A 15,204-nucleotide genomic window follows, 5' to 3' on the forward strand; every position below is an offset into this window, starting at 1 on the left:
GTCTGATGTCTCTAGTCCAATTTTTAATTCTATATTCTTAGACAGAGAAGAGAGGAGAGGACACCAAAGCAGTGTTCCATCACCCACGAAGATCCCTTGGTGCTGTCCATGGTGTTCCCATGTAGTGCCAGGGATCAAACACTGGGCCTTGTGCTCTATCTGCTGAGCTATATCTCATCCCCCATTCACATTTTTATTTACTTCATTGATACTGGATTTCACCTCCTCCATTAAAAGAGAAACCCATTTCACAATGACTAGTTTAGCTCTTATTAAGTTATCTCCAAATGTCAGTATCAACTATTCATAATAGGATTGCTGAAGACAGTCACTTTTGGTCCTAGTTGTCCCTGTGTGTTACAATTGTTAATAATTTCCTAGATTTCCTTTAGATTCCTGCTTTTTCTTGTTTATAATTTAAACATTTTAATGAAGCAATGAATTCAGTGACAGAAATGAACTCTCACCAGAAACTGTTTGATCCTCTCTTTCATTTTTTGAAACATATTTTCTCTAATTGGTTTATTTATTTTTGATAGAGAGAGAGAAATCAAGAGAAAACAGGAGACAGAGAGAGAGAGAGAATCAGACGCACCTGCAGCACTGCTTCACTGCTTGTGAAGATCCTTCCTCTAAAGGAGGGAACCAGGGGCTTGAACCACGATCCCTATGTATTGTACTCTCTTTTTCTTTGATAAATGTAGCATCAGGTCCAAGAGATGAAGCAGAGCATAAAGCACTGGACTCTCAAGCCAAAGGACCCGAGTTCAAACCCCAGCATTCCACATGATCTTCTCTCTCTCTCGCTCTCTCTCTCTCCTCTCCCTCTTCCTCTTCCTCTTCCTCTCCCTCTCCCTCTCCCTCTCCTTCTCTCTCTCCCCCTCATAAATAAACAAACCTTTTGTAATAAAAATATTAATGTAGTACACCGTACACTTTGCTTTTTCCTCCTGACTCTAGTCCTAGAGCTCGTCCCTCATATTTTATAGAGCCTTCCTCACTCCTCAGCTGCACTTTTCCCCCCTTTCTAATTTCAGATAGTGACAGAGTGAGAAGGACAGATACCACAGCACAACCCCACCATTTATAGATTTTCCCTGGTGTCATGCATGGGACTCCCATGTGGTGCCTGGGGCTTGATCCCAGGTCCTGAAGCATGCAAAGATGTTTGTTTTACCAAGTGGGCTGTCTCCTGGCCGCTGGCCCTGAGTATTAAAAAGTGTGTTACTGATGCCCCTACAGTCAGTGCTGTGACTTCCTGATTCAACCTTCCCGGCTATTGCCACCTGTCTTGGGATGTTGGAACCACAAAATTATGTCACCCCTGGGAACCTTCCAGAAACAGCTCTCAGGTCTGTAAATGCAATGCTGAGGTGCTGTTTTCATCACCCTTTCTACGCAGTGACTCCAAGAGGAGAGCTCACTCCTGGGGACGGTGGGGTGCTCGCTGCTGGAGCTAAATTCATGTGACAGCCTGTCAAGTCACTCAAACCACTAACTTAATTTTTTTTTTAATTTTCTCCTAAGTTGACAGACTGAGTAAATTGACCAAATTGACTGACTGTTTTGGTATCATTTAGACCCAGCTTGAGTGGAGCTAATCACAAAAGGGGTAATAATTGTTATTGGCATTGGTACAAGGATCAAAGACATAGTACGTGTGGTGGCCAGGTGGCGAGAAGCTGATGAGAAAGGCAAAGAGATGGGCTCTTCCCCAGAACTTCCAGAAGGAACCAGCCCCCCACCCCTGCCACTCATACAAAACCTTCACTTTACCCAGTGAGATCAATGTGGGTGTCTGGCCTCGAGAGACTGGAAAGAAAAAGCCTGAGCTATTTTAAGTCACTGTGTTTGTGCTGAATTTTCACAGAAGTCACAGGAAAAATAATTATATATATATATAGCCTCTTCCCAAAAAAAATTGGGCAGGTTCCTGTTCACACTGCAGAATTAATATTCTGCACATGAATGCCATCAGTAAGTCCAGTACCACTTGTGAAGCTTCCTTCCTGCAGGTGAGGACCAGGGGTTTGAATGTAATGTGTGTGCTCTACCAAGTATGTCACAGTCTGGCCCCCCTTGGCCAAATGTCTGGCTTCCTCTTCTCCAAATCTGATTTGCATGATGCCTGCCTGTCTGGAAACCAAGTCAAATATGCAAAATGCTATCAAGGGCATCTTCAGCCTGTTACAAGGGAAGCCAATACTCTCCTCACATCCAGACCTCAGAACACCCTACATGAAATTAGATTAATGATAGATGTCCATAGGGTGGATGGCAGACATAAATGAGATAATCTGTCCTGAGCACTTAGCTTTAGTCTCTGCCAGCACGGGACTCCACGGGCTGTAGTCATTATGACTACTTTGCTATTATCTGGAAGATCAATGCAAAATCTTGGTCGATGCAGGAGACAGACAAGTAAACAATAACAGTTCCCAATGAGAGGAGCTGCCACTAAAACATGGGCCTTTAAAGCCTAGTCTGATTCCAAAGGCTCTGCCTTAGACGTGTGCATGGGTCAGAGAGATAGCTCATCAGGGAGGGTGCATGCCTTGCCAAGCATGTGGCCCAGGTTTGAACCCTGGCTCCATATGGGAAATGTTATGACAACAGAGAAGCCCTGGTGCTGTGGTCTTCTTCTCCTCCTCCTCCTCCTCCTCCTCCTCCTCCTCCTCCTCCTCCTCCTCCTCCTTCTCTCTCTCTCTCTCTCTCTCTCTCTCATTCTGCCTCTCTGTCTCTACCTAAAAATTAAGAAAAAATTTTTAAAAAGATTCAGGACTTTTTCACCCCATGTTATCCCTAAATAAACCCTGGTCTAAACCACTAAAGTATCTCACTTGCCTTAATTCAGTTCCCTGCCTTCACTCTTGCTCCCCTCCCAGGCACTCTAGTCTATTCCAAGCATGGATCAGAGAGATTAGTCACCAGGGAGGGTGCATGCAGCCTAGGGACCCTGCCTGAGGTGAAGCCAGTTCATGTCACTTCCTGTTCAAAACTCCACAGTGACTCCCAACCTACCCCAGGAAAAAAGCCAGAATGGGCTATGATTGCCCCCCCCCCCCAGGGGATGCTTCATTTCTTCTGTCAATCTGACTGGGTCACTGGGTGCTTGGAACTTCTGATCTGAAGGTGTGTCTGGGAGTGGGTGTGTCTGGGAGTGTAGTTTGGGGTCTTATGAGTATGTACACTGAGGCAAGCAGCCTGCCCTCCCCAGTGTGGGTGGCCCTAGCCAGTCAGGTCACCCGGGGCTGACCCATTTCACTAGATGTCAGCAGTCTTCTGCATCTCTGGCTTCGAAAGCAATAATTTGGGGTCTCCAGCCTGCTGTCTTTCAGGAACTGCACTTTGTCTCTCTGTCTCTCCCTCTGTCTGTCTCTGTCTCTCCCTTTCTACCTGTGTTGCCCTTTTCTCTCAATTCCTCTCTGCCTCAATCCAAAATATAATTAATTAATTAATTAATGGCCAAACAGGGGCACACCTGACTGAGTGCACAGGTTACCCTGTAAGCACAAGGACCTAAGTTCAAGGTCCTATACCTCACCTGCAGAGGAGAAGCTTCATGAGCAGTAAAGCAGGTCTGTAGGGTGTCTCCCTCTTTCTCCCACTTTTTCTCTCCCCACTCTCAATTTCTCTGTCCTATAATAGAAAAAATATATACAAATAAATAAGGAAAAAACGGCTACTAGGAGCAGTGAATTTGTACATGGTGCCAGCACCGAACCCCAGCAATAACCCTGATGGTATTTAAAAATAATAAAGATAACAAAAATAAAATAAAATAGTAACTCATGCTCCACATGGTGAACCACACATCTGATAATGTTTCCCAAATCTGAAAGAAGTGATGGGTGTCCTGAAACCATCACATGTGATAGTGACCCCTAGCTCCTCACTCTTACCATGTCTCTTCATGGCATCACCTTCACTTTCGACCTCAGCACCCTGTGCTCACCACAGCCCCTGAGCACACACAGCAAACACAAGGTACCACAGACACTGTATTTTCACAAGGACAGAATCACCCAATGTCCATTGACTCAGACGCATCCTGTTCTGAAGTGACAGATGACTGTAGTGACCCTATGGCTTATTGGAGTGTCTGCCTGACACAGCCACAGGCTATAGACAATCTGTTACCAGCTCCCCAGCCCGATACCCTCCCCCTGAACCATTCTTCTCATGGTTCTTTCTTTCTTTCTTTCTTTCTTTCTTTCTTTCTTTTTGTTTGTTTGCCTCCAGGGTTATTGCTGGGGCTCAGTGCCTGAACTATGAATCCACTGCTCCTGGCAACCTTTGTTTTTTGGATAGGACAGAGAGAAATTGAGAGAGAAGGGGAAGATAGAGATAGAGAAAGATAAACAACTGTAGACCTGCTTCACTACTTGTGAAGCAAAGCCCCCTGCAGGTAGGGAACCAGAGGCTCAAACTGGGATCCTTGAACAGGTCCTTGCACTTTGTACTATGTGTGTTTAACCCAGTGCACCACTGTCCAACTCCCTTTTTTTTTCACATTGCTTTGTAGTTGTTATTGATGTCGTTGTTGTTGAATAGGATAGAGAGGAATGGAGAGAGCAGGGGAAGACAGAGAGGGAGAGAGAAAGATAGACACCTGCAGTTCTGCTTCACCACCTGTGAAGCGACCCCCCTGCAGGTGGGGACCCAGGGGCTCAAACTGGGATTCTTACGCCAGTCCTTGCACTTTGCACCACGTGTGCTTAACCCACTGAGTTACCGCCCAACTCCCCCAACTCCAACTTTTAAAAAATAAATATTTTAGTAGTCTGGGAGGTGACTCAGTGGATAAAGCACTGGATTTTCAAGCATGAGGTCCCTAGTTCAATCCCAAGCAGCACATGTAACAGAGTAATATCTGCTGTTCTCTCTCTCTCTCTCTCATCCTATCTTTCTCATTAATACATTAATGCAACCTTTAAAAATGCTTTATTTATTTATTTATTTATTGGATAGAGACAGAGAGAAATCAAAAAGGAAGAGGGATCCAGAGAAGGAGAGAAAAAAAGAGACACCTTCAGACCTGCTTCACTACTCCTGAACCTTCCTCCCTATAGGTAGAGACTGGAGGCTTGAACCTGGGTCCTTGAGCATGGTAATGTGTGTGCTCAACCAAATTAGACCACCACCTAGTCCCAAACATTCTCATTTTGACATTCTCTGTTTTTTAAGCTATGCTTTTATTTATTATGAGATAGAGGTGCACATGGAGAGAGAGAAGCCAAAGCACCCCTCCAGTACATGCAGTGTCAGGGATAGATCCAGGAACCTTAGGTATGCAAGCTCTGTGCTCCACTAGCTGAGCAAATTTCCCAGGTACATGATCTCACACCTTTTCATGCCCCCTCAACCCCTCTGCAGTCAAGTTCATTGGTCTCCTTGTTGTTCCCCAAGCATGAGAAGTTCAGTTTAGCCTTTAGTCTTCTTGTCAATGACCCTGCTTCCCTCTGCCATCTTAGTGACCACAGCCTCACTAACTTTGGGTCTTTACCCAAATGTTTCCTGAACTGGAAGCTTCCCCAAACCCACTTATATGAACCTATGTATATATACTGTATATACACACATACACAAACACTTTTTTAAAATTATTAAACCAGAGCATTGCACAGCTCTAGCTTATGGTGGTGCTGGGGATTGAAAATGGGACCTCAAGCAGGAGAGTCCTTTTTCTTTGTAATATTTTATTTATTTAATGAGAGATTATGCATAGATAGATAGATAGATAATGATAGATGAGAGATGACCCACCTGCAGGGGAAAAGCTTTGTAAGTGGTGCAGCAGGAGTGCAGGAGTCTCTCTCTCTCTCTCTATATATATATATATATATATACATATATATATATATATATATATATCCCTTCCCTCTCAATTTCTGGCCGTCTCTATCCAATAAATAAATAAAAGATAATAAAAATATGAAAAACATATATGATAAATGGTAGGTAGATAGATAGATAGATAGATAGATAGATAGATAGATAGATAGATAGATAGATAAAGATACCAGAGCCCTGCTCAGTTCTGGCTCATGGTGATTGACCATGGGACCACAGAGCCTCGGGCATGAAAATCTTCTGTGGAACCATTATGTTCTCTTCCGTGCCCTGACTGTTCAATTATTGCCCTCTAGTTGTTTTGAAATCCATTCTGGCTCAAGAAAGGAGACACTGTTCAATGTTTGGTGTTGTATTCCAACCTTAGCAGGTCCTGATGTCTAACACCTAGTACCACTATGTCTGTCTGCTGATAAAACTCGGCAATCCACTAGATTTTTTTTGTGGCTTGGTTGTAGAATAAAAATCTAAAAAAAGAATTTTAGAGGGGTTGACTGATGACATATCTTCTTGAGTGCACACATTACCATGAGAGGAAGCCAGGTTCTATCCCCCAGCCCCCACCTGCAGGAGGGGAAGTGGTAAAGCAGTACTGCAGGTGTCTTTTTTTCTCTCTTCCTCTCTATCTCTTTCTCCCTTCTTAATTTCTTTCTGTCCTATTAAATTTTTTAAAAAGGAAGGAAAAAATGACCATCTGAAACACTGGATTCATCATGCAGGCACCAAGCTCCAGCAATAAGTAACCATGGTGGTAATACTAAGTTAAAAAAATTTTTAAGTAGGTAGCAATCAAGACTTATTATTATGCAGATAATAAGATGAGGGTGGCTGGGAGGAGGAGGGTTACTTAGGATTAGCTTTGAATCAGGCAGCAAAAAAAAAATAAAATAAAATTCAAGGTTTCGACCTCCAGCAAGAACTTGGAGGACACACAGCCCACAGTGCTGATTCAGGGCTGATCTTTATGCTGTAACAGCCAGCAGAGGAGAGCGTGTTTGACACCCCGGCCTATAAATCCAGGAGCCTGACAAGAATACAAGCTGGAGGGGAGCCACGTGAGGAGCCCACACACAAAGCCCAGAGAGTCCTCAGAAAACAGCTCTGGGTCCACTCCAACACCGAGATAAATCAGAGATGGGAGCCTTGAGGTTCAATGCCAATGAGGATACCTACAGTATTTTTGGTTGGAAATAGCCCACCAGGCTCATAAAATCTCAATGAAGAGATCAAACATAGAAGGCCTTGTTTTAAGCAGTGTGGCAACCTGGTGGGTTCTGCAAGAGAAATATGGTGGTGAAATATTACCCCTGGTAGGTAAATGAGCTGTCTCTTGAGGCATGCTGTCGAAAAGAAAGAAGCTTAAAAGGCTGAAGCTGTGAGGTACATCACAGGTAGAAACAGAGTCCCAGAGCTGGAACCTGAATAATAATAATAATAATAATAATAAACCTAGTAGGTCAGTGAAATAGCTCAGTGGGATAGTGTGCTGCTTTGCGATGCTTGTGATCCAGGTCTGAGTCCTGCCCCCATGGCATTGCAGGAAGCTTTGGTGCTGTGGTCTCTCTCTACAACCCCCCTCCCCTGCCATCAGTTTCTATCTAAAACAGAAAGGAAAAAAAAGAAGAGGCCTAGGTGATGGCTCACCTGGTTGAGCACATGTGTTACAAGGACCTAGGTTCGAGTCCCTGGTCTCCACCTGCAAGGGGAAAGATTTGCAAGTAGTGAAGCATTGCTGTATGTCTATTTGGGGCTGGGTGTTGGCACACCTGATTGAGTGCACATGTAACAGTGAGCAAGGACCTGGGTTCAATCCCCCCGTGCCCACCAGCAAGGGGAAAGCTTTGCAAGTAGTGAAACAGAGCTGCAGGTGTTTCTCCTTCTCTCTCTGGCTCCCTACTACACTCTCAATCCAATAAATAAAAGTAAATGAATAAATAAATAAATAAATAAATAAAAACTAGGCTTGATAATTGCTTAAGAAATGAGGATGTTGGGGGCCAGGTAGTGGCAAATCTGGTTGAGCACACATAGTGCAATGCATGAGAACCCAGGATTAAGCCCCCTGGTCCTCCCTAACAAGAGAAGCTTCACAAGCAGTGAAGCAGCGCTGCAGGTCTCTCTCTCTTTTTCTTCCCTCTGTCTCCCCCTTCCATCTCAATTTCTCTGCCTCTATTTATGCACTGGGTCCAGGTTTGAGACCAGATCCTGTCACACTGGGAGATGCTTTGGTGTTATGGTGTCATCTGTCATTCCTACTATCCTCTCTGTCTCTGTTTCTCGCTATCTGAAAAAGTTGGCCTGGATAGGTGAAGCCCCAGAAACCACATCAAGTGAAAAGGAAAGGAAAGAAATTAAAAGAAAAAAATAAATGAATTTAAAAATAGGAAAGAACACAGAGCCAAGACAGGGGTGGTTTATCAGCAGAGCACAGACCTTGCATGTGTGAGGCCATAGATTTGATCTCAAGGCACCATATAAAAAAATAAAACTGGGGCTGGGGAGACAGCATAATGGTTATGCAGGAAGACTTCCATGTCTGAGGTGCCAAAGGTCTCAGGTTCAATCCCCAGCACCACAGCCAGAGCTAAGCAGTGCTCTAATTAAAATAATAATAATACTTTTAAATAAAACTAAGTAAGATGAACATTGTGAAATGCTAGACATCTGTGGTATACTCAAGCTCTAAGACACAGAAAATTTGAAGGAGTAAATGAGAGAGCATTCTCAAGGTTTGCTACATGTTGAGTTAATTTTTGCATATTTTACATGAACTAAGATCACATGGCATTTATATCCCACACCCACATAATGTCATAGCATTTCCCCACATCACTAAAATGTTAATATAAAGATGACCTTAATAGCTGATTTCTATTCCAGCATGCGGATGCACCACGGTTTAACTCCAGCCCTTCAACATTTGAGCAGTTTCCAATGTTTCTTAATCACACCAGGACATTGATCTCTCTGTCTCTGATTATATCCTTAAGCGGAATTCCTAAGAGCAGACTCACTGGGTGAAAGGGTATGGTTTCTTTATTCCCCTTTCTTGATGCAGCCTGTCTGACTCCCTCCAGAATCTTGCCCCAATTTTCATCCCTCCTTGCTGTGTGTGAAAACAGTCTTTACACTTTGAACCAGGCTCTTTGGCATCACAGTAGGATACCCAGAACTCTAGCCAGTCCCCTGATGGGGTTTAGAAACCAAGAAGCAGGGCAGTCTTTCTGACAGGCTGCAGATCTACAGGGGACTGGTCTGTCCAATACTTTGGGGGGAAAAAACACCTTTTCTGGATTCCCAAAAGGCATCCAGAATTAGAATATAAAAACACCATTATGATATAAAGAGCATGCCAAACTTAACAAGAAGACGACAAATAACCCCATCCAAAAATAGGGAGAGGACATGGACAGAATATTCACCACAAAAGAGATCCAAATGGCCAAGAAATACATGAAAAATGCTCCAAGTCTTTGATTGTCAGAAAAATGCAAATAAAGACAATGAGATATCACTTCACTCCTATGAGAATGTCATACATCAGAAAAAGTAGCAGCAGCAAATGTTGGAGAGGATGTGGATGGGGTCAAAGAAGCCCTCCTGCACTGCTGGTGAGAATGTAAATTGGTCCAGCCTCTGTGGAGAACAGTCTGGAGAACTCTCAGAAAGCTAGAAATAGACCTACCCTATGATCCTGCAATTCCTCTCCTGAGGATATATCCTGAGGAACTTAACACACCCATCCAAAAAGATCTGTGTAGATATATGTTCTTAGCAGCACAATTTGTAATAGCCAAAACCTGGAAGCAACCCAGATGAGTGGCTGAGCAAGTTGTGGTATATATGCACAATGGAATACTACTCAGCTATTAAAAAAGGTAACTTCACCGTTTTCAGTTGATCTTGGATGGAGCTTGAAAAAATCACGTTAAGTGAAATAAGTTAGAAACAGAAGGATGGATATGGGATGATCTCACTCTCTGGTAGAAGTTGAAAAAAAAAAATCAGAATAGAAAACACAAGTAGAACCTGAACTGGAATTGGTGTATTCCACCAAAGTAAAAGACTGTGGGGTGGGTGAGGGGTAGGATACAGGTCCATAAAGGATGACAGAGGATCTAGTGGGGGTTGTATTATTATATGGAAAATGGGGAAATGGTATGCATGTATAAACTATTGTATTTACTATCGAGTGTAAAACATTAATTCCCCAATAAAGAAATTAAAAAAAAAACATTATGAAAAAATAATGTCCCAAGTATGCTTGGATATTTTCTGAAAGAAAGCTCTAGTTCCATAAAGCAACTTTCTCTACTTTGAGCAAAGCACCTCAAACTGCTCTGGGAGCATATCAGTAGTTCATGGATTTCAGGTTGGTTTAAGTAGCAAGACTTCTGGGGACAAGGAAGATAGTATAGCAGTAATGCACCGGACTTGCATGGAAGAGGTTCCCAGGTTCCATACCCAGCACCAACCAATAGCCAGAGCTGAGCAGTACTCTGGTGGAAAGGAGGGGAGGGGAGGGGAAGAGAAGGGAGGAAAGGGAAGGGGAAGAAAAAAGAGGGGAGGGGAAGGGGAGGGGAAGAGAGGGGAGGGGAGGGAAAAGGTAGGAATGGGGAGAACTCAGAAAGCACTGCTTCCATAAGCACTCATCCTAAAGAGCACAGCCCAGTCCCCATGTTTTCAGGAACCCACTGAATGGAAGTGGAGGCAATTCTCTTGGGGTAAAATTAGCTTACAGTGGCAGAGGGGAGGCTGGGCAGACCACAGAGACCCATGGCTTAGTCACAGCCCTGGTATGTCTCCATGTGACAGAAGAGATAGTCAAACTGGATGTGCCACCCTTGGGTTGGCACACAACTCGTTCTGTGATAAATGACAGCAACAGCAGTATGATTGTCCATCGCTAGAATGAGAATCATAATAGCAGTGGTATTTATAGTACCAGAGAGCTAGAGATGGCTGCCATCATGATTGTAAGATTATAAGGAATTGGGTCAGCATCAATGCAGAGCTTCTATAAGAAAGAACATGGACAAGAGGCCCATTGTCTACAAAACTGTCAGGTTCCAAAATTTGCAGTGAAAGGGGGCTGGCAGAATTGGGAAAGAAGTTGCAAACACAGAACAAACATCACAGAGATGAAAACAACACACGAGAGAGCTGATAGAAAAATAGAAAAGGAGACACCGAGACAGGAGAAACTTGGATAAACAGGTGAGAAATGAAAGCAGAGCTACTGACAGGAGAGATCAAATAACAGACGTAAAAGAGATAAAGGAAATATAGTACAAGACTCCCCTATAACACACAAGCTGTGTTGGTAAAGAAAAATATCTTTCCTTAGAAAATTTTATTTATTTATTGTGTAGAAACGAAGAGAAATCAAGAGGAAATAGAGGAGATAAAGAGGGAAAGAGATAAAGAGACACCTGCAGCCCTGCTTCACCACTTGTAAAGCTTCTGCCCTGCAGGTAGGGACGGGGGGCTTGAACCCAGGTCCTTGCACACTGTGATATGTGCACTTAACTGAGTGAGACACTACCTGATAGTAAAGAGTATAGAGCTCAGGGAGACTAGCCCAGAGTTATCAATCCTGACAGTGCCTTATAAAGTGACTGGACTTTAAAAACAACAAATCTGAGGCTGCCTTGAGCATCAATCTGGTCATCATTGTGCATCTGAATGACAGCAAAGCTTTTTCCTCTTTTGAAAAATAAAAGACATAAAGAGCCCTTTGAAAACCATTGACAAGTTCAACTCCAAGAGAAAAAAAAATACCTTGCATTTAGATTTCTCCACAGAAACATTTGACATTTGAGAACATAGGAGAAGTACCTAAATATTCCCAAGGACTCATAACCTGTGACAAGATTTATCTATGTCAATTAGCTTTCAAGACTAACAGCCATGGCTAACCAGTTTTGAAACTGCGAAAGTCCAAGGATCTTTGTCCTATAGCGTTTCATTTCTTTTCTTTTCTTTTCTTTTCTTTTCTTTTCTTTTCTTTTCTTTTCTTTTTTTTCTTCCAGAGTTATTGCTGGGGCTCAGTGCTTGCACTACAAATCCACGGTTCCTGGAAGCCATTTTTCCCATTTTGTTGCCCTTGTTGTCATGCATGTTGTACTTGTTATTGTTATTGTTGTCATAGCTGTTGTCCTTGTTGGATAGGACAGTGAAATTGAGAGAGGAGGAGAAGACAGGAGGAGAGAAAGATAGACACCTGCAGACCTGCTTCACCGCTTGTGAGACAATCCCCTGCAGGTGGGGATTTGGGGGCTTGAAACGGGATCCTTAAGCCAGTCCTTGCGCTTTGTGCCACATGCGCTTAACCTGCTGCGCTACTGCCCAGCACCCCCCCAGCCTTTCTTAAGGGAATTTCCAGAAGAAATTGAAGAACAAACAAACTGATTGTGACTCTTGACCATATGCACCTGTAAGTAAGCAGGCTAGCAAAATAACTCACTTGGATAGGGTGTGTCTTTGCTATGTGCGCAACCCAGGTTCAAGCCCTGCTTCCGTTCATTGAAGGAAGCCTCAGTGCTGTGGTCTCTCTCTATTTTTGTCTCTTTGTCTATGAAATAGAAAAAAAAATGCATGAAACTGTGAGCAAATAAAGGAATCATGTGTCGGGTTTTCATGAGAGGTATTTTATGCAGTAAAAATACAGAACTAATCTAGGTAATAAAAAATGGACAAGAAAACAAAGAAGGAAGAGATGTCATTTTGCTATTTTCCTGCTCTATTCTTCTTCTAGTGTTTGCCCTTCTTCCGTAGTCAGTCAACAGCGTCAGGTTGAAAGCTGTCAGGAGCTGCTTGTTGCTGGCTTTGAAAGTGACTGGGACCCATGTGGATTCAGTCAGCTAGGAAGGATCGTCAGTTTCCCCAATGAATGGGTACTCACGGAATGCACCACGAGAAGGTCGATCCAATGCATCCATCCTGCTCTATAACAGGTCAGAACAAGAGATATAACTTAAAAGTGAGAAATTAACCAATTGAGGTCTATTCAAAGTACTAAGAGCCTAGTGATGGGACCAAGAGGTAGCTCACCCAGTAAAATCTGCACTAACCATGCACAAGGCCCTGAATCTGAACCCCAGCACCACACAGGAGCACCATGAACAGCACCAGGATAACTCATTGGATTGTGCAGTCATATTACTGTACCCCCTTCTCTTAAGTAAATGGATATTTCCTATATCCTTTTTCATTTCTTTTCCAACAGCATTACTGCTTGGTGCCTGCACAAGGAATCCACTGCTCCTGGCAGTCATTTTTCCTTTTTTATTATAGGACAGTAAAAAATGACAGAGATGCTAGGCATAGAGAGAGATAGAGACACCTACAGACCCACTTCACCAATCATGAAGCTTTCCCCTTGTAGGTGGGAAAAGGGAGTTTGAACCAGGTAATGTGTGTGCTCAACTAGCTGTGTCACCACCCAGCCCTGCTAAGTAAATGAATAAAAGTTTTAAATGGGGATAGTTGGGCCCAGGATCTCACTCATCAGTGCGGCACATGTGCGAGGTCCTGAGTCCATCCCTTAGTCACATCATACATAATGCTTCTTGGTCTTTCAAATGTAAACTTCAAAGAAGTTGTCACTGATTGAACTTGGGAAACTAAGGGGAAGGTAGGAAAGACAAAGGAACCAGAAACATATTTCAGTTTATGACTATTCATAGATTCTATGTGAAGAATAGGGATCATGGAAATTAGACTAAAATTGTATTTAATTTTATGAAAGTAACAACTAGAATAAAAGTACTAACCCTCCTAAATAATAGAGGAACTCCACTGAGAGAGGAGAGATGATAGAATAAAATACTTAAAAAGAAGCAGTGTTCAAAAAGGCCCACATAAAATAAACCGAAAAAAAATAAGCCCGAGCATTTGCAGCAATATGAAGATGAGCCTCAATCATTATTAAAAGCAAAAGGTTTTGAGAGGATTTGACAAAGAAAATCCAAATTGTATACTGGGAATGAGAAAGACATGTAAAAAAATGTTATTAGAAATAAAAGACTAGACATTGGCATATGAGGTAAATACAAGTAAAACAAAAGTGGGGTTTATGATATTAATATTAGACAAGAGGTCACTGAGACAAAAAAAGCATTAAATAATCCAAAGAAGTGCACTTTATAATGCTAAGTGGCACAATTCACAATGAAGGTACAGCAGTAATGAATACTGATGTATCTGATTACAAAGCAACATTCCTAAAGAGAAATTGTTAGACATATAGGAAAATATAAATATACCTATATATAGGTATAATAAATTATATAGGCATCTCTGTACATATAGACATGATTCATATATTATGCAGCATGTAATATAAAGACTCATTCATATACATAAGTTATCTATAATAGACAAAACCCTGTCAGCTACAGAACACTATAACCTAATTCTGTCAGTTTACCAAAAAGCAAGTTGACAAAGCAACATAAATCTTTGGTCCTTAATACCCACTAACACCACCTCTGGTAGTCTTCAGATATACTTACTCACAAGCAAAATGGCACAGACAAGGTATTTATTCCAGTGCTGTTTCTAAAAGTGTGACTTTTCTCTTCACCAGTAGAGGACTAGTTAAATAAGTTATTATATAACACTTTAGTAAACCATGCAGTAAAGAAAGAAGAATGAGAACCTTTATGAACTGGTGGAAAGAATTCCAGTATATATCCATTTTAAGTTAAAAAGAAAAATCAGCAAAGACTGTAATATAGCACTTTCTGCATAAGAGAGATAAGTGTGTATAAATTCTTATTTGTTTGTGCCTGAAGAGACTGTGAAGTCTTTTCAGATTCTTGATAAATGGTCAAATCAGGTTCCACTGTCCTTCAATTTACCTGAAAATCAGCAAAAAAGATTTTTTGTTTTATCTCTAAGTGTTCAATGTTCCTCTGCACACAATGAATATGGGCCCAACTAAACAACCTACATCAATCAAGCATGCTTCCACCTTTTAACCTTGGCACTAGAGTTAAAGACAACTTAACCAGCCCAAAGTGGAGGCACTTACGCTTAACCCCACGTCACCAAGACTTCATTCCAGTTTCAGCATCTCCCAGAAATGGATTCTTAAGCCGATCAATCAAGAATCATCTAGGGGCTGGGAGCCAGTTCACCCAACAGACCACATAATTTTAGCATGCAGAAGGGACCATCCTTGAGCCCCCAGTATATGAGAACACCACACACAGCACCAGGGTAAGCTTCATCATTAGTAGAGTAGTGGAGTGATGCTATAGTGTCTTTCCTTTTCTTTCTCTCTCCATCTTTTCTTGTCTCTATCTGCTATTAAAAAGGAAAGGGGGAGCTCATAAAAATGGTAGA

The sequence above is a fragment of the Erinaceus europaeus genome, chromosome 15 (genome assembly GCF_950295315.1).
Source record: "Erinaceus europaeus chromosome 15, mEriEur2.1, whole genome shotgun sequence".
NCBI lineage: Eukaryota > Metazoa > Chordata > Mammalia > Eulipotyphla > Erinaceidae > Erinaceus > Erinaceus europaeus.